The sequence below is a fragment of the Giraffa tippelskirchi genome, chromosome 6, assembly GCF_054371585.1.
Source record: "Giraffa tippelskirchi isolate mGirTip1 chromosome 6, T2T-mGirTip1v1.2.pri, whole genome shotgun sequence".
Taxonomy (NCBI): Eukaryota; Metazoa; Chordata; class Mammalia; order Artiodactyla; family Giraffidae; genus Giraffa; species Giraffa tippelskirchi.
In genome coordinates, this window is record NC_137280.1 from 124,065,999 (window position 1) to 124,086,229 (window position 20,231).

Genomic DNA, 20,231 nt, shown 5'->3' on the forward strand with positions numbered 1-20,231 from the left:
TGCACCATTTTCATTGCTGCACAATACTCCAGTGCTTAAAGATGCCATGATTTCTCTAACCCCTGCCCTGTTTTAGGATATTTAGGACTTTTTGCCATCATAATTAACATTGTAATGAACAATCTTGTAGCTACGTCTTTGCCCCCATCCATCTTTATTTTTTTAAGATAAATTCCTAGAAGTGGAACTACTAGGTTGAAGATTAGGAACATCTTTAAGGCTTTTGATGCTACTGCTGCTGCTCTTTAGTCACTAAGTCATGTCCAACTCTTTGGGGCACCATGGACTGTGGCCCGCCGGGCTCCTCTGTCCATGTGATTTTCCAGGCAAGAATACTGGAGTGGGTTGCCATTTCCCTCTCCAGGGGATCTTCTCAACCCAGGGACTGAACCTGAGTCTCCTGCACTGCAAGTGGATTCTTTACCACTGAGCCACCTGAGAAGCATTTTGATGCGTGTTGACAAATTGATTTCCAGAAGGTGGCAGCACTTTTGGCTCCTAGTGGGTAACAGGAGTGTGAATATGTCCGTTTCCCCAGACCTTGACCATCAGTTGTCTTTTACCCCCAAATTTTATTGTTCAGATTTTAAACACACAGAATAGTTGAAATTTTTTTTTACAGCAGACACCCATATAGCCATCACTCAGATTTGGCAATGGACATTATACTATATTTGGTCTCTCATCATCTATGCATCTCTCCTCCCTCCATCAGTTCATTTGCATTTTGGGGGCATATTTCAAAGTAAGTTGCAGGTACCAGTACATTTCACCCTCCAACATTTCAACATGCATGTCACTAACTAGAGTTCAATATTTGTGTCTGGTTCTATGCTTCTTTGAGATGAAACACAGACAATGAAGTGCACTAATCTTAAGTATATCATTGGTTGAGTTTTGACAAATACATAGACTTATATGCCCTGATTCCTATCAAGATATAGAATATTCCCATCCCTCCAGAAAGTTTCCTAGCCTAGTTCTGCCCATTCTGGACCTTCTTAACAATGGAATCATATAGTGTCTACTTTTTGTGTGTGTCTGGCTTATTTAATTCAGCATGTTGTGCAGATCTGTCTATGTTATTGCATCTAGCGACAGTTTGTTTTTTTGTTGTTGCTGAATAGAATTCCACTGTATGGATATATAGCAGTTGGTTAATCCATTTGCCTCTTGATGGACACCTGGGCTGTTTCCAGTTTGAGGCCATTATAAATAAAGCTGCTATTCTTTGCCCAGAATGAAGCAGGGCAAAGGCGAACAGAGTTTTTCCAAGAGAACGCACTGGTCATAGCAAACACTCTCTTTCAACAACACAAGGGAAGACTCTACACAAGGACATCACCAGATGGTCAACACCAAAATCAGATTGATTATATTCTTTGCAGCCAAAGATGGAGAAGCTCTATACAGTCAGCAAAAACAAGACCAGGAGCTGACTGTGGCTCAGATCATGAACTCCTTATTGCCAAATTCAGACTTAAATTGAAGAAAGTACGGAAAACCGTTAGACCGTTCAGATATGACCTAAATCAAATCCCTTACGACTCTACAGTGGAAGTAACAAATAGATTCAAGGGATTAGATCTGATAGACAGAGTTCCTGAAGAACTATGGACAGAGGTTCATGACATTGTACAGGAGTCAGTGATCAAGGCCATCCCCAAGAAAAAGAAATGCAAAAAGGCAAAATCGTTGTCTGAGGAGGTCTTACAAATATCTATGAAAAGAAGAGAAGTGAAAGGCAAAAGATAAAAGGAAAGATATACCCATTTGAATGCAGAATTCCAAATAGGATGGGGAGATAAGAAAGCCTTCCTCAGTGATTGATGCAGAAACAGAGAAAAACAACAGAATGGGAAAGACTACAGATCTCTTCAAGAAAATTGGAGATACCAAGGGAACTTTTCATGAAAAGATGGGCACAATAAAGGACAGAAATGGCATAGACCTAACAGAAGCAGAAGATATTAAGAAGAGGTGGCAAGAATACACAGAAGAACTATACAAAAAAGATCTTCATGACCCAGATAACCATGATGGTGTGATTACTCACATAGAGCCAGACATTCTGGAACTCGAAGTTAAGTGGGTCTTAGGAAGCATCACTACAAACAAAGCTAGTGGAGGTGATGGAATTTTGGTTGAGCTATTTCAAATCTTAAAAGATGATGCTGTGAAAGTGCTGCACTCAGTATGCCAGCAAATTTGGAAAACTCAGCAGTGGCCATAGGACTGGAAAGGGTCAGTTTTCATTCCAATCCCAAAGAAAGGCAATGCCAAACAATGTTCAAACTACTGCACAATTGCACTCATCTCACATGCTAGTAAAGTAATGCTCAAAATTCTCCAAGCCAGGCTTCAACAGTATGTGAACCATGAACTTCCAGATGTTCAAGCTGGATTTAGAAAAGACAGAGGAGCCAGAGATCAAATTGCCAACATCCACTGGATCATCAAAAAAGCAAGAGAGTTCCAGAAAAACATCTGCTTTATTGACTATGCCAAAACCTTTGTGTGGATCACAACAAACTGGAAAATTCTGAAAGATATGGGAATACCAGACCACCTGACCTGCCTCCTGAGAAATCTGTATGCAAGTCAAGAAGCAACAATTAGAACTGGACATGGAACAATAGACTGGTTCCAAATTGAGAAAGGAGTACGTCAAGGCTCTATATTGTCACTCTGCTTATTTAACTTATATGCAGAGTACATCATGAGAAATACTGGACTGGATGAAGCACAAGCTGGAATCAAGATTGCTGGGAGAAATATCAATAACCTCAGACATACAGATGACACCACCCTTATGTCAGAAAGTGAAGAAGAACTAGAGAGCCTCATGATGAAAGTGAAAGAGGAGAGTGAAACAGTTGGCTTAAAACTCAACATTCAGAAAACTAAGATCATGGCATCTGCTCCCATCACTTCATGGCAAATAGATGGGGAAACAGTATCAGACTTTATTTTTTTGGGCTCCAAAATCACTGCAGATGGTGACTGCAGCCATGAAATTAAAATACACTTGCCCCTTGGAAGAAAAGTTATGACCAACCTAGACAGCATATTAAAAAACAGAGACATTACTTTGTCCACAAATGTCCGTCTAGTCAAAGCTACAGTTTTTCCAGTAGTCATGTATGGATGTGAGAATTGGATTATAAAGAAAGCTGTGCACCAAGGAACTGATGCTTTTGAACTGTGGTGATGGAGAAGACTCTTGAGAGTCCCTTGGACTGCAAGGAGATCCAACCAGTCCATCCTAAAGGAAATCAGTCCTGAATATTCATTGGAAGGACTGATGCTGAAGTTGAAACTCCAATACTTTGGCCACCTGGTGTGAAGAACTGACTCATTTGAAAAGCCCCTGACGCTGGGAAAGGTTGAAGGTGGGAGGAGAAGGGGACAACAGAGGATGAGATGGTTGGATGGCATCACCGACTCAATGGACATGAGTTTGGGTAAACTCCAGGAGTTGGTGATGGACAGGGAGGCCTGGCATGCTGCGATTCATGGGGTCGCAAAGAGTTGGACACGACTGAGCGACTGAACTGAACTGATTCTTGTATAAGTCTTCGTGTGAACATATGTTTTCATTTTTCTTGACCATCTAGGAGTGGAATTGCTGGGTCATAGGGTAGGTGTGTATTTAGTTTTTGTAAGAAACTACTCAACTTTTTTACAAAGTTGTTATACCATTTTATACTCCATCCAACAAAGAATGATCTCCAGCACTGAGTTCGATGCTTCAAACACAATGCGCTTGTTACTTCCTTGGTTTTGGATGCTATACCTCAGTGAATTCCACTGAAGGTCATAATGACAGGCTTGGCTGCCGTTGCCCTGGCAATCAGCTGGACACTTTGGGCTGTTTCTCATGGACAGGTGAATGGATGGCTGCCCAGCTAGGTCTTCCTGACCTTGAACTTGTACAATTGCTTTGTTGGAATTTGAATGTTGGCTTTTCCATTTGTCCTCATTAAATTTCATTTTGTTAGTTTTCACTTAACCCTCCAGCTAGTCCTGATAATGGTGACAGTAGCAAACTCACACACACAATGTGCCAGAAAAAAAGTGAAAAGTGTGGGTTGTTCAGTCATGCTCGACTCTTTGTGACTCCATGGACTATAGCCTGTCAGCCTCCTCTGTCCGTGGAATTCTCTAGGCACAGTTACTGGAGTGGGTAGCCATTCCCTTCTCTAGGGAATTTTCCTGACCCAGGGATTGAATCCATGTGTCCTGCATTGCAGGCAGATTCTTTACCATCTGAGCCACCAGGAAAACCCCCAGCACGTGCCAGATGCTGAGCTAACTCACTCAGGCCTGAGAACAGTCCTGCTGAGGAGCTGCTGTTATCCTCATTTTGTTGTTGTAGTTTTAGTTGCAAAGTTATGTCTGACTCTTTTGACCCCATGGACTGTAGCCTGCCAGGTTCCTTTGTCCATGGGATTTCCCAGGCAAGATTACTGGAATAGGTTACCATTTCTTTCTCCAGGGGATCTTCCTGACCCAGGGATCGAACCCATGTCTCCTGCACTGCAGGCAGATTCTTTACTGCTGAGTCACCAGGGAAGCCCTATTCCCATTTTAGACATCATGAAATTGAGGCACAGGTTAAGTAACTTGTCCAAGATGACCCAGTCATAAATGCTGGGAATAGAACCATGTAGTTTGGATCCAGACATCGTGGTCTTAACCAGTCACTCTTTTGCCTCTTTTTGGCATCAGACATCATCTCCCTGCATCTTCCACTTTCTCTTAGCACATTAAGCGTGCTTCTAGGTCTTCCGGATTATTGGTTAAAACGCAAAACCAGAGAATTGCCTGTTGGTCCAGTGTTGGTTAGGTCTCTGTGCTTTCACTGCTGAGGGGCCGAGTTCGCTCTCTGGTTAGGAAACGAAGATCCCACAAGCCATACAATGTGCCCAAAAAAGAAAAAAACCAAAGCCCAAAATTCTATGGACTGGATAAGTCCAGGGCCCAGGACAGAGCTTGGCAGCATGCCTCTAGATCTCCTCTACCACACTGTGTTTTCCCTTCATCTGTTGGGTTTTCAGGTTGTTTCCACCTTTTGGCTCTTACGAATCATGCTGCTGTTAAGCTTGTTAATTCTTATTTCATAATACCTTTCTCATCAGGTTCCCCTCAACCATCCTCACTATGGTGGCTCCCATCAAGGTCCTCAGGGACATCTGTTTTGCTAAATCCAGTGGTCAGTTCCCATCTCATGTGATCCATCAGGAGCACTTGACTTGGTCCATCTCTGCTTCCTTGATATGGTTTCTTTATTTGGTGATGGGATCCCACATTCTTCTGCTCTTCCTCTGCCTCTTGGAGTGTTCCTTACCCATCCCCCTTTTTGATGCTCTCCTTTCCCCCATCCACCTCTGCATATGGGAAGCCCTCAGGGCTCTGTTCCTGGCCCTCTGACATGCCTCACCCCACTCCTTGGTGGCCTTCATGACTTTTCCCGAATGCCCATCTCTAGCCCAGACCTTTCTGACATATCTGTCTGTCTATCTGACATCTCCACTTGGGTGGCCAACTGATGCTGCAACTCCCACCTGTCCTCCTCAAGCCTGTACTTCCCCACCTTAGTTCCCGGCAACTCCATCCTTCCTGTCGTTCAGATCCTCACATTTTGTTCCTTCTTGACTCCTCTTTTCTCTGATGCCCCACACCCAATCCCTCAGCTCATCTTATTGGCTTTAACTTCAAAATATATCCAGAGTCTGCCCACTTTTTACCAGCTCCACTGCTACCACCCTGGTCTGGGTTCCCACCAACTCTCCCCTGGAATTCTGCAGTGGCCTTGCTGGTCTCCAGGCTCAGCCCTGACCCCTCCTATCTATCTCCAACATAGTGGCCAGAGGGATCCTTTAAACATATACATCAAATCAGGTTAGTTCTTTGTCCTAAATCTTGGGTGGCTTCTTATGTCACTCAGTATCAAAGTCCTTACAGTGGCCTCCAAGGCCCTGTGTCCCTTGGCCCCTTCTCTGCCTCATCTCCACTCTCCCCTTATTCCCTTTGCTCCTAGCTGTTCCAGGAACATGCCCAGCGCTCTAACCTCAGGGCTTTGCACTGGCTCTTCTTGTTCCTTGGGACTCTCCTCCCCTTGATAGCTACACGACAAATTCTTTTTTTACCTCTTTCTTGTCTTTGCTCGAATTCACCTTCTAAAGGTGTCTAACAGCAGTTCTCTATTTAAAGTTGCAATACCCCTTACCCTGTCCACCCTCCTGATTCCTTCTACAGTACCCTTTTTCTCCCTGTAGTACTCATCATTGTCTATACTATTGTAAATTTAACTTATTTGTTGTGTTTATTGTCTGCCCCCCCCCATTAGCAGTACTTTAGGAGGGCAAGGCTTTTCCCCTCTTTTGTTTACTGTATGATTTGCCAGAAGAGTGAATACGTAATGCCCTAACAACAGTTTGTTGAACGAAGAAAGGAAGAAAGAAAGTAAGTAGGATAATTTAGGAAGGGGTCTGCAATCTAAAAATGGGTTGGAGTCAAGAAAAGGTGGGCTTTCGGCAGGGCCAGGTATTGTGGACATCAGGGTTGTTTGCTGTGTAGCAGTGAGGGTCCTGTGACTCTTAACCCGTTTCCCTTTGGAACCTTTCCCCTCCCACCATCAGTCCTTAGAGACTGCCTGGGGCTGATCCCACTCCTCACTCCAAGGTGGGCAGTGGCTCCTTAGGCTACAGTGACTGGCTCAGGGCTGGGCATATTTCATCGACTGGGGCAATGAGACTGAACCCTAAGATTTTGCTTACATTCTTGGCATTGGGCAGGCTTCTCTCAAAGCTAGACAGGCGCTCAGAGCTGCTTGAGCCACACTGGGCTGCAGATGTGTAAAAAGGTCACTGTTGGGGGCCCAGATTTGGTATTTCCTGCAGCTGGATCTACACCTGGACTTTTCATTTACTTGAGCCCCCTTTCACTGAGGCCAGTTTCTGTCACTTGCAGCCACTCACACTGTGCCTGCCTGAGCTCCTGAACTAGGAAGTGAGGAAGGGGCTGGGTAGGGTCAGCATGGGATCTGTCTCAGGTGAGAAGGGTTTAGCACACGGAGGGCACCCAATGATCAGTGTTGAAAAGGGGGAAATGGGAACAGATTTGTTTTGATCCAGCCAGAGAGGAGCTCTCAAACTGTCAGGAGAGAAGGACATGGGAACTTATGGAGTGAGAAAGACTGAGGAATCCCTCCACACAAGCTGCACGCTAAGCTGAGATGGATTGCACCCGAGGTTGGGGAGGGAAGAGGGAAGCAGGAGGTCTTCCCTAATAGAGTTCATTCCAGAGCTGCCAATGCAGGAGGAAGAGCCCAATTAAAGTACCAGGGACAAAGTGCATACCAGAGGGTGGAGTGTGGGCTCTTTTTCACTAGAGGTGTGTTTTGCCCTAGGTCACTTATTTTTCCTAGCTTCAGTGCCTTTCTGGGTAAAATGGGCTGAATGATGTCCACCTTATAGGGTTTCTGTGTGGGTGAAATGAGATAATGTGTGAAATGAGATAATGCGAAGAACTTAGCATGAACCTGGCTCACATAACCGTCTTAATAAAAGTCATCTGCTGTAATTGTTACCCGAGGTCTCAGCCCATGGTTGTGCATGGTGGTGCAGGCGCAATTCTTATAAGCACCAGCAGATGGCGCCCCGACCTCAAAAGAACCCATTTCTGAACTGTTTTCTGAAGGGCTCCGAGAGGGGATGGGCGGGGCGGCCTCTCGTTTCTCAACCAGTTAAGACTCCTGCCTTCCCGAGTGCGCTGGGGAGAGGTGCCTGGCGCGCCCCTCAGTTCCAAGAAAGAGGGGCCTGGATCACCATAGGATAATCAGTAGAGCCTCAGTTTTCCATCTGTATTGTGGAAGAGCATGGGTTTCGGAGACAACCTGAACCAAGTTAAGGAAATACTTAGGTTGGTGCAGGTAAAGGACTTTAAGAATGAGCAAGCATCCCAGGACCGAGGCTGGTTAAGAGGTCCTGCGACTGGACCTTGGGGGCGCGGCTGAGCCTGGTGCTGAGGCAGAGGGATGACCCATATGACCTCTATTCGCTTCCTTTCTGGATGAGTGAGAGAGAGAGGGAACCGGGCTGCCCGGCGCGGAGGACCCAGAACGGTGCGTGGCCCTATGACGCGAGACGCTCTGGTAATTCTGAGTCGGGCCAGCAGAGGGAGACCGAGACCCCTCGTGGATCCCGCTCGGTTCCCCTTCTAGCCCGGAGCTCGCCCTCCCTGGACCATCCCGGTTGGCCGTGCCTCCCCGGGCAGGAGTTGACATGTCCCTTTGCTTTGAAAAACCCTTTTCCTCTTCTTTCTGGCTGGGCTTCCTGGGGCAACGTGTGGGGAGAGGGGAAGGGTCAGATTCAACCCTAACTCTCTGAGCCCCAGCTGAGCCCCATCCCCTGGGCCTCAGTGACTTGGATGGGATCTACTGGCCATTCTCATCCTAGCTGCCCCCACTTCCTAAGATGGGGTGTTGTGCGCTCCCCAGAGGGTAAGGATTTGGGGAGCAGGAGATCCTTTTCCTAACCCCCCATTAATCCAGGTCTGGATGGCCAGCTGGACCTCCGGAAGCAGGGGGTGCACCCCGTCCCACCCTGGCCAGTTCCTGGCATTCTCCTTGGACTGGCTCCCAGAGGCCCACAAAGGCCCTCAGACAAAGTTCTGGGCCGGGCTTTGCCTGTGCCCGGGGCCTGGGGCCGGCTGTCTCTAGGCACTGAGAGTCCCTGGCACTCCTTGTGGGGCTTTGTCCACCAACCCTGGACCAGTACTGGCAGGGCCACGTGTGCTGGGGGAGGGAGTGGGCCAGGCAGCTCTCAGAGCCTGAGAAGTCTCCCTTCCCTCCTGCACGTGGCCTTGCTGTCCTCCAGGACACCTTCTCTCTACCTCACCTTACTCACTCTGCCTTCTCCTCTTGGCTGCATGCTTCCCCTTCTTCAGGGGCCGGCTCCTATTCTACTACTCATTTATTCATTCATTCGTCCCCATCATTCAATACCTGTTGAGCTCCGGCTACACTCCAGGCCCCTATTAGATGCTGGGGATCCAGTAATAATAAGATGCACAGTTCCTGCCCTTTTTGGAGTTCAGAGTCTGGGTGAGATTGAAGGCAGGAGACTAGTAACATCCATACCTAAAACTTGTTTTCATCTTGAAATAAATGGAGAGAAGCAGATAAGCTGCCTGCCCCAGGAAGCTCCACCTACAGAGACATTTTCCCTGGGAAATCATCTGCTAGGCTGTGAGCTGTGGAGGGAAGAACTTCATTTAGCACCTGTACCCCACCCTCCCAGGCCCTGGCATACAGGCACACAGTAGGTGCCCAGTAAATGTTTGTTGAATGAATGGATGAATCATTAGCTTCATAGTGTGGGGGGGGCTGCCAATGAGGATGGTCTTTTCACATTACACTTCCTCCCAGTTAACCCAGGAATCGCAGGTAATGTTGGGGGTCTACAGACAAGAACCTGGGGCTCCCATGATTCCACCTCTGGCCACTCTGACTCCTTGCCTGCTCCTCACTGCACAGCTTTCCTACCTTGGGCCCTGTCAGAGTCCCATGGGCCATGCGTGCGTTTGTCCATCACCTCTCATGAACCCATTCTTGGGCTTTATCACCTTTTCAGTGGCTATCATGTGCTGGCCCTGGGCTCAGGAGGAGCTGGGGACCCAGAGAGGTGAGAGAAGGGTCCATGCCCTCCTGGACCATCCAGTCCAGACAGTAACGGCACAGTGTAGCATGTGCCATGATGAAGGAAGAGGATGGCACTGTTACAGAAGTGACAGAACAAACTTCCTGCCCTCCTGGAGCTTATGGTCCAGTGATGGTAGTGGTGGGAGGGAGACAGATAGTAACCAGAATAAGTGAGGAAACACGTAGTATACAAATGTGTGTTATGGAGGAAAGGGAAGCAGGTGAAAGGGAAATGTGGGTAAGGGGGGGGGAAGTAGGATTTTAGATAGGGTGGCTGGAGAAGGTGACATTTGAGCAGAGAGCTGAAGGGGGTCAGGGGTGAGTTATGCCGCTACCTGGGGGAGGATGTCTCAGGCACCAGGAATAGCACATGCAAAGGCCCTGTGGTGAGAGTGTGCCTGGTATGTTAGAGAAACAGCCAGGAGGCCAGTGTGGCTGGACAGGTATGAGCTTAGAGAGGTGACTGGGGGCAGATTGTAGTAGGACCTTGCAGCAAGACTTGGCTTGAGTCTTAGTGACAGGGAGCCATTTGAGGATTTTGAGCAGAGGAATAACATGAGCTGACTTACACTGAATAGGATCCCTTCAGCTTCAGTGTTGGGAATGTTGATAGTGGGGCTGTGTGGAAGAAGGAAGGGACCAGGTAGGAGGTTATAGTAATAATCCTGGTGAGAGAGGATCGAGCCAGGCAGTGGCATTAGAGCTGATAACAAGTGGCTGCTTTGAGACTGCTTTGAAAATAAATCCCATGGGATTTGTTGAGGCATTGAATGTGGGGGCTGAGAGAAGGAGAGGCCAAGATAACTCCCAGGTCTTCTGCCTGAGCTGAGGGAGGGATGGTGGTGACATGGGCTGCAATGAGGAAGGTTTGGTTGGGATAAGTTGGAGCTGCTCTTTGGACATCCTAGTGGACCTTTCAGACCAGCAGTTGGGTGTGTGGGTCTGACTTCAGAGGGAAAAGGTTGGAGCCTGAGAATCATCAAGGTTTAGATGGGCCTTGAAGCCAAGGTGAACTCAGCATGGTAGTGCAAGGGGGAAAAGACAGAGGCCTGAGCCCTAGGGCACACTGGCATTTGGAGGTGGTGGGGGAGGAGGAATCACCAAAGGAAAAGAAGAAGGCACAGCCAGGAAGGAGGAGGAGAACCAGGGCAATGTGGGTCCTAAAAGACAAAAGGAAAACATATTTCTGGGAGAAGGGGGTGATCAACTATGTCAAATGCTGCCAATAACCAAAGATAAAGCTTGAGAATTGACTTCTGGATTTGCATTGTACTGGTCACGTAGGGCCACTATCGAGTCCCTTTGAACAAATACTAGGAAGAAGGTGGCCCCTCCAGGAAGACCTGGCTATGCAGGCATACAAAAGGGAGACCTCTCAGTGCAAAGGAAAAGGTATCTCTCTCTTGGCCACGTGTAACTTTGTAGCAAGCACACAGCATGGTGAGAGGACAGCAGGCTGGATTTCAGCTCTCTTTCCACCCCTTTGCACCGTGGGGGCCTTGTGCAGTGCCCAACCTGGACATCTGTCCCCAGCAGCTGTGCTGGTGACCTTGATGAGTGGTGTCAGTGGAGTGAGTGTGGATGAGAGGATGAGAGTTGGCTTGGAGTGTGCTCATGAGGGAATGGGAGAGGAATTGGAGAGCATGTACAGGTTTTTCAAGGAGCTTTGCTGTAGCGGGCCAAAGAAAAGGGGCAAGTGATTGGAAGGAGCTGCAGGGATGAGAGGAATCCGCCAAGTGAGAGTGGGCAAAGGGGAAGACATCCAAGCCAGGGGACCCACATATGCAAAGTAAGGTCATTAGGAGTGGTTGGGATGTAGTGGGATCCTAGAATGTCACATTTGAGGTGGGAGGTATCAGGAGAGGATGCTGGACTGGTGGGCTTAAGCCTCTGTCTTGGGGGCAGGGTTGGAGCACAGCTAGGCATACGGTAGGTGCTCATTGAGTGCCCTGGGATTTCTTGAGGAATCCCTTACCAGTCTCTCCTCCAGGCCTCAGTCTCCCAGCTGGCAGATGGGAGAATTGGATGTTTCAAACGTTCTCTGAGCCAGGGCTAGACCTGAATGCCTTCCCCCCATTTGGTAGGTCTCAGGTCCTGGCCTCTTCTCCTCCCTGGATGCCACACCTTGTCCAGGCTGAGGAAGAGCAGGAGGCCCTGAGGCTGGAGGTCAGGTGGAGGCCTCGCATTGCAGAGGCTGTGGTGGGCTGAGTGGGCTGGGAACTGCGTCTCCTGACCCATCCAGCCTTTAGGAGCTGCCTTCCTGAGACTCCCCCTCAGGAGGAGAGGGAGAAGTTGCTGGTTCTTCCTTCCTAGAGGGATGTCAGGGAATACAGAGCATTTTGGCTGCTGGTTGGGGGGACACTGACTTTGTTCTCTTTCAAGGTAAAAGTGGCTACAAGGAATAATAACAGTAACCCTCTCTCCATACGCATGGCACCCAAAGTGCTCTCTCACTCAGAGCCCGCCTGGGACCATGTGACTGTCTCTTGAAGCCCTTTGAGCTAGTCCCACCGGACATAGGAAAATGAGGCTCAGGGAGGGGATACAGCTGCCCGTGGCCATGCAGCCAGGAAGCAGCTGTGGCCAAACCAGAACCTGGGTTTCCTGTCTCTGGCCAGCCCATGCCCCCTGCAGCAGGCACCCAGAGTTTGGAAGGTTGGGGAGCAGATCCCGCCCAGGGACTAGGTTCTGGTACCAATCTGGCCCAGGTCAAGTGCAGAGACAGCATTACCCTCCCTCTGTTTTCTCTTTTCACATGTAGTTATTAAGCCATACTGTGTATGAGGTGCTGAGGGTACACTGTGAACAAGGCAGACCTGTGTTCAAGGGGCTCAGAGTCCGTTTAGGTAGACAGAGATGAAATAATCCAATCCGTGAGTTGTTGTTGTTCAGTCTCGCAGTTGTGTCTGACTCTTTGCAACCCCATGGACTGCAGCATGCCGGGCTACCTGTCCTTCACTATCTCCTGAAAGTTTCTCACTTTCTCTTAACATCTGTTTCTTTGCATGAGAAATAGAGGTAGTGACATCTACACTGCAAAACCACTGGGAGGGTTAGATGGGGAGTCACATAGGAAGCACCTAGCACCACAGTGCAGTGTTCCACAGACAGTGGCCGATGCTACCATCAACATGCTGTTGTCGTTTAGTCGCGAAGTCATGTCCAACTCTTTGTGACTCCATGAACTGCCGCACACCAGGCTTCCCTCTTAACTGCTCAGCTGTGTCTATAGGATCAGACCTCCTGGCTTATGCTTTTGGAGTCTTAAGTTTTCTCATCTGTAAAATAGGTTGTAGGACTGTTTTGAGGGTGAACTATAACACGTGGAAAGCATTTAGTGTGGACTCTGGTACATGGGAGATGCACAGTTAATAGCAGAAGTGTCACCAGGGTGGATGAAACCTCAGCTCCAGCTGTGGCCCAGATGAAGCAGGAGACTGATCACAGTTCAGACTCTGTGCCTCTAGTTGCTGGAAGCAGGGATTTGAGCATTGGGTAGGAGTTTGTTGAGCACAGCGGGATCAAGGCCTGATGGAGCAGAGGGTGGAATACTTGCAAAGATGTGGAGGTGGGAAGGAATTGGGTGTAATGAACAGTCCTTGGGGGCTGGAGTGGAAGGAGAGGGGTGGAGAGTGGCTTCCTGTGGTAGGGCTCGACTCTAATCTGATCTCCCTTCTCGGTGGCACGGGGTCTGCTCACCCTCCCTGCCTCCTCATAGCTCCCGTCTCCCGATTCCTGTGGAGGGGGAGGCCTTTATTACCCCTCTGAGAGGTGGAATCTTGCTCTGTAGGAGGCTCACAGCCAGCATGTTCTTTTTAGTGTGTAGCCCAAGCACAATTCTGTCAACCACCTCCTCAGAGCTAGGGTCCTGGGCTGGGGGAGGGCTCCCCGGTGGAGACTAGCAGAGTCTGTGGGGCAGCACTGGGCTCCTGATTGGCACTGAGACTCTGCACTCCTCTTCCCCCCGCCCCCCACCCCCCACCCCGATCTCTCCTCTTTGTCCCTCTCTCCTGCACCCCTCCTCACTGCATTCCTTCCAGCTCTGTCTGGAGCCCCCTTCTTACCCCCATACCCCAGGTCTGTCCCAGTAGGTCTGGAGGTAGGTAGGAAGGGCTCAGCCTCCCTCTCGCTGGGATCTTCCACCTTGGTTCCTGCACTCCTTCTTCCTCTCTGTCCTTTGGGTCTCTCTGGGCATCTGTGTGTGTGTGTGTGTGTGTGTGTGTGTGTGTGTGTGTGTGGTGTGTGGTGTGTGTGTGTGTTGGGGGGTGTGGAGGGCAAGGAGTCAGACCACAGACCAGGGGGAGGGCAAGGACCCGTTCCCTCCTTCACCTCGAGGAGGGTGGATCCCGAGGGCTCAGGGTCCGGGGCCCTCGGTCCGGCTGAGCGGGCCGGTTGGGTCTGGCCGCCTGGCCGGGGGTTAGAGGACCGGGGAGCTGGCTGGGCTAGGAGGGGGGGCGGAACCTCGCAGCGCTCCCCTCCCCCACTTTCTTAAAGGGCCGGCGCGGGCTGGTGTGGGATGGGTCTGGCTGCCCTTTCTCAGCCGCGGGGCGGGTTGCACGATCCGGCCTTCAGTGCAGAGAGGCGGGCAGGCGGGCAGGCAGCCTGGGTGGCCGCTGTCGCCTCGCCGATCCGTTCCTCCCCCCCCCCCCGCCCGCAGTCCCCCCGCCCTTCCCCGCCCTTCCCGCTCCTCCCTCCCTCTTTCTCTCCTTCCTTCCCTCCCTCCTGCCATCCGTCCCCGCATCTCTGCTCTGCTTCTCCACAGCCGCGGCTCCGACACCTGAGGGGTAGCAGTGAGCGCAGGAGCCCCGACAGGCGGTGGCGGAACGGGACGGCCGGTCCACGGTGGCCTCCTCATGGCCCCGCCGTGAGAGGCTGGACCCAGCGACCGGGAGCAGGAGCGGTGAGTGGGGCCGCGCGGGGCCACCTTGTCTCCAGGGCCGGCGTGTTCCCGGACCCCGCCCCTCCCGAAGCCGGGCTGGGGGCCGGGAGGGGCTGCTGGGGTTGGGGGGCTGCATGCTGGGTGGCGGCGCCGCCCTCCGCCCTCCGTGCCCGCCTGGGTCTGCTAACAAAGCTACATTGCGAGATCAATTCCGTGGAGGCTGGAGCATCCGAAGGATACGGTTGTCATGGAGATGGGGCCGAAAGAGGAAGCCCGGGATGGCAGAGTCTGGGCCAGGGAGAGAGGGCACCTCTAGAGAGCCCCAGGCCAGCCTGTAGGGAGGATTAGGGCTGGCAGCCCAATTGTCCCCTGATGCCCCCTCCTCATTTGTCTAATCCGAGTGTATATGTGTACCTTGATGGGGTGCCAGTGGGAGCTTGGTGGCCAGGGACCTGGGGTGTTCGGTGCCAGGCCTGCTGGCAGCCACCTTTACCATGGAGCAGCTTTGAGGATTTATTTCTGTTTCCAGTTTCCCAACTTTGACAGCCTGGCTTGGCGGCCAGGCCTCAGCGGCTCCCAGCTCTGCCGCTGGAGCAAGGCTTGTATGGGGGCGTGGCAGGCAGCAGCGGGCAAAGCCAGGAGGCACATAATGGCTATGGCAGCTGCAGGGAAGTAGGGGTCCTCGGAGTCGCTGGTGGGGCTGGCGTGGGGCAGGGAGTCCAGATGTGGGGACCCTCTGCCCGACGCCCCCACACACACCCAGAAGGACGCATTCTAACTCTTGCTGTCCCTGGAGGACCCGGGGGCTCCCTGAGTCAGAACTGGCGGTCTTGTCTCTGCACCGGTCCAGGGGGCTGTTGTCTCAGGCCATCCCTTCATCTTAGGGCCATTGTGGGGGGCCCTGGGAAAGAACTGGGGGCATCAGCCACAATGGAAGTGGGTCTGAGAATTCCTGGTAAGCTCAGGATAAACCAGGCTGAACTCGATGAATGGGTGAATGAGAAGCAAGGAGAGGGCTCAGGGCTCAGTCAGGGTCAGTGGGTAGCCTGGGCTCAGGGAGAAGCATCTGGACTTTCCTGGGTTCTCCAGCTCCTTCTTTCAGACCGTGGAAACAAGAGCTGCTTAATGGAGGATACTCAGACAGCTCGAAGGAGAGTGGGGAAGGGGCATTGGGATCACCTCCAAGCCTAGTCTGTTGTCCTGGGCAGATATAGTCATTTTCCACCTCTTCCTTGAGAGGTTAGAAATACCGCCTCCCAACGACACTACAAACTCTATGACCTGTGATCTCTGAATCAGCAAAATGGGCCAGCTGCCCTCTTCACCCACCTCGAATCTTTCACGTCACACCCACTTTCCCTCTCAAGAGCCCCCTTTCCCCAGCCTATGGTAAGAGACAGTGCCTTTTGAATGGGGCTACTGCAGAGTTTGGTCCTGGTGGAAACAGGGCAGGTCCCCAGGTCATGGCTGAACTAGAGGGTTCCACACAGTGGGATGAGTGGGTGGGTGGTGGCCCAGCTCTAGAGAGGAGGTTGACTGGAAAGCCCTTGGAAGGCGTCCCTTGTTGGTGCTTTTGCAGGGAGGGACTGAAGCCACAGGGCTTGGGCGGCTTGCGCCTTGTAGTCCCAGAGTGCGCTATGGCAGCCTGAGGGGCTTCCTTCCTGCTACTTGTGCTGGTCTGACAGCTACGGGTGTGTGCTCCCCAGCTGATCTGACCCTGAGTGTTTCCTGAAGTAGGGGGTGGAGCAGTTAGCTGGAAAGAAGGACTTGCTGCTCTTGACAGGACTGAGAGAGGGGTGGGGGGACATGATGTCACCCAGCTTCCATACTCGTGCGCGGCCACGGTACTCAATATTCTTGTACACAGGAAGGTACGCCCATTGTTTCTGTTTAGTGGATACTTAGGCTCAGGAGGGCTTCCCAGGTGGCTCAGACAGTAAAAAATCTGCCTGCAGTTCAGGAGACCTGGGTTTGATCCCTGGGTTGGGAAGATCCCCTGGAGGAGGGAAAGGCTACCCACTCCAGTATTCTTGCCTAAAGAATTCCATGGACAGAGGAGCCTGGTGAGCTATATAGTCCATGGGGTCGCAAAGAGTCAGCTCAGGAAAAGTTGCTTGTTCCAAGTCACCTAGTTAGTAAGTGACAGAATCAGGATTTGCACTTGGGCAGAAGTGATGGCTCAGTGGGTAAGGATTCCGCCTGCAATGCAGGAAACACATGAGATGCGAGTTTGATCCCTGGATGGGGAAGTGGTACCCCACTCCAGTATTCTTACCTGGAAAATCCCATGGACAGAGGAGCCTGGCAGGTTACAGTCCATGGGGTCACAAAGAGTCAAAAACGGCCGAGCACAAGGCACACAGAACTGTTTGAAGCTGGGACTTCTGTCCCCAGTCTTCCTCTTCTTCCTTGGAGATGCAAGTTAGGAGGGTGGTGGGACTGAACACCTTCTCTTCTGGAGCGAGGAGGTGAATTTGGAGAAAACTGAGGCGCTCAGCTGGGGTCTTCTAGAGAGCCAGGATCGAGGCATTCCTGTCCCAGACAACGCTGGCTTGCAGGAGAACGACACTGCCTCTCGCGACAGACAATGCTGTAGACATTCTGTGCCAGATGGTCTTTTCCAGGAAAATCTGTTTTGAGCGGCATCTTATGTCTGGGCTCCATATTTAGCCTGGCTCCTCACATGGGAGAATACACTCAGGCTGTTGCCCCTTGGGGGGCTTTTTGAGGGGGTGGGCCTGGGCCAGACCTAGCTCCTTGCTATGGCTTAGGCAGAGGTGGGTTAGGGCCCCTGCTCTGGACAGCCTTGCCCCAGCTGAGGGCAGCTGAGGGCTGCCCTGCTGGTCTCCCTGGGGCCTGCTTGTTTCCCACAGGGCTTGTCCTTCTAAGCTGGTGTGCCCATATGTTAGCCTGACCCCATTTAGGGGGTGAGTCGCTCCAGGACTGTATCTGCTTGGCCTGGGTATCTGCTTGACTCCAGGGTCCAGGCCGGCCCCACCCAGTGTGTGGGCTGCTGCGTGAGAACTGCCCTTTCCTGTGACCCTGTGCCTCCACACCTGGCCTTGAGCTCCCCTCTTTAGAGTGTTCCCCTCCACTCCCTTCCTCCCCTGTAACTTTGTGTCTTGTCACACCTAATCATACAGTGGACACTCACTGTATGAGTGTATATATATATATATATATATATATATATATATATATACACACACACACACCCATATACACATACCCTTTGCCTAGAGACCTCCATTTGTCAGTTATTGACATTTTGGCCACATTTGTTTCTCTCTCTCTGAAACTTCTGAGAGTAAGTTGCAGATATCACAGCACTTCAGCTTGAAGTACTCAGTATGAATTTCCTGAAACGAGGACATTTTTCTATGATACATAATATTGTTGTTTAGTCACTAAGTTGTGTCCAGCTCTTGTGCAGCCCCATTGACTGTAGTCCCCCAGAATCCTCTGTCCGTGGGATTTCCCAGGCAAGAATACTGGGGTGGGTTGCCATTTCCTTGTGCAGGGGATCTTCCCGACCCAGAAGCTGTGTCTCCTGCATTGACAGGCGGATTTTTTACTGCTGAGCCACCAGGGAAGCCCAATACATAATGACTATACTGTTAATCATATCCAAGAAATTTTAATGATGCAATCTAATCTCATATAATCCCATATTCAAATCTCTCTAGTTGTCCCTGTAATGTCCTTTATAGGTTAAAAAAAATTTTTTTGATAAAGAATGGCACATTGCATTTAGTTATGTCTCTTTAGTCTCTTTTAACCTAGAACAATTATCTGTTTTTTTGAAGTCTTTTATGACATTGTCAGTTTTAAAGAGCCCTGGTCAGTGTTCATGTAGAATGCCCCACATTCTGGATCTGTCTTACTGCTTCCTCATGAGTAGATTCAGGTTAAGCGTTTTGGGGTAGGAATATCCCATAGGTGATGTCGTGTCCTTCTCTTTGCCTCCTATCAGGAGGCACTTGTCATTAGCTGCGCTATAATCGTGGTGCTAAGTTAGGTCACTTGGCTAAGGAGTCCCTTTGTTTCAATCCGGTTCCTCCCTCTTCCTTACCTCCAGAAGCTTCATCCACCTGATCATCCGCGTTCAGACCACACGCTGGAGAAGGGTGCTTAGGCAGATGCTGACGGGGCCTTCAAGGAGTTCATAGCCTCAGGGGTGTGGATGGGATGAGCCACAACTCAGGGCAGGTGCTGTCAGAGTGGGGAAGAAGCCCCGAGAAAGCAGCGAGGGGCACAGGGTGGGGGGACAGCGGAGAGCCTGGGGGGCAAGACAGGAAGAAAGGGGGTGGGGCCTGGACCACCGCTGGCCTAGAATGTGGGCTGACAGCTGGCCCTTTCCCCAGGGCACCACGAGCTACTGAAGGGTTTTAAAGAGTGGAGCGAGAAGGCAGATGTGAGTGCTTGGAGGGGCGCTCTGTAGAGGGTGGCGTGGATGGCACGGCCGGCGTGGTGATAAAGACGGGCAGGAGGTCCTGACATGGTTAAACACAAGATGCTGGTGCACTGATTCGAGGCTGCAGCGTGCAGTGCATGGGGTGGGGTAGGGTGGGGTAGGGATTCGTGTGGTGGCCCTGCTGGGATGGGGGGTTGGAGAAGGGATGGAATAAGGAGAGATTAAGAGGCAGTGTGATGAGCACTGGTGTCTGGTTGGGGAGCGGGGGAGGCTGTGGAGAATGCTGTTTTCAGTGTGTGAGGTCTGGGGTATTTTCCAGGTCAAAGAAACAGCATGTGGAGAGCTCCCCAGGTCTTGGTGGCCACCTGTGACCGCCCTCTTAGGAGCTTGTTTGGGATGAGGGTGGAGGGAAGGCCCCACACAGCCCGCAGCAGGGGGTGGATAGTGGGGCTTTCAGGCATCAGCAGGGCTGGGCCTTTGACGGGGGACAGGGCCGGCTCAGAGGCAGCTGCCACAATGAAAGTCAGGATGAACACTGCCTTGCAGGCCCCCCATGTCCCTTACTTCATTTTGCTTCTTCATACTTTCTTGGCAGAGCCCCCACCCTGGTTAAATCCAATGCCTGGTCTGCCCTCCGCCCTCTGTGCTGCTGAATGGGGCTAAGAAAATCCACTGCCCTACTGGTCTCACTTTTAGTTCAAATCCATGAACTTCAAGTGGGTCCTTAGCGCTGCTCCGCAGTCCCACGTGGTTCCAGGCCTATCCCCTCACTCCCTACCTGGTGGCTATTTCACTCTTTCTGTTCTGCCTTCAGCCTTAGCCTCTCTCCTGCAGTCCACCCTCAAAGCAGAGGACATTGCCTCCTGCTTCTTTGAGAAAGCAGAGGCAGTCTTCAGACTGCCAGTGCTGTGTTCATCCATCCATGGGCCTCTTCATCCATGGGTCTGCCTTTCCCCGTCCCTGTGGGTGAAGAGTCCCTGCTCCTGGTTTAGGACACCCTCTATTGTGCAAGAGATCCCGTCCCCTTGTGGAGTGGAGGGGGACCTATATTGTGGGGGCCCACACTGCTCCAGCAAATGCCCCCTCCTGCTTTATAGGTTCCCCCTTGACCGGATCATTCTGTCAGCAGATATCTTGTTATCATTTTTCCTGTCTTAAAAGAAGACTCTCATTTTCTTCAGCCAGCTATCCCTGCATCTCTGTGCTCCCCTTTACAGCAAAACACCCCAGAA

General features: G+C 51.1%; 1 protein-coding gene across 4 annotated transcripts in view; it reads left to right on the forward strand.

The window, feature by feature from the left end:
* The first annotated feature begins 3,866 nt into the window (after positions 1-3,866).
* The window catches only part of PSD2 (pleckstrin and Sec7 domain containing 2), a 60,084-nt gene continuing 43,719 nt past the window's right edge, over positions 3,867-20,231 (forward strand). The window contains exons 1-2 of one of the 4 annotated variants that reach the window (XM_081505221.1): positions 3,867-6,468; positions 14,469-14,606. The gene's annotated coding sequence lies outside the window, so the exon portion shown is untranslated. Of the gene's footprint in view, positions 6,469-7,729; positions 7,937-13,472; positions 13,806-14,468; positions 14,607-20,231 lie in introns of those variants that run through there. The other 3 variants (XM_081505223.1, XM_081505222.1, XM_081505220.1) reach the window with 3 other exon arrangements.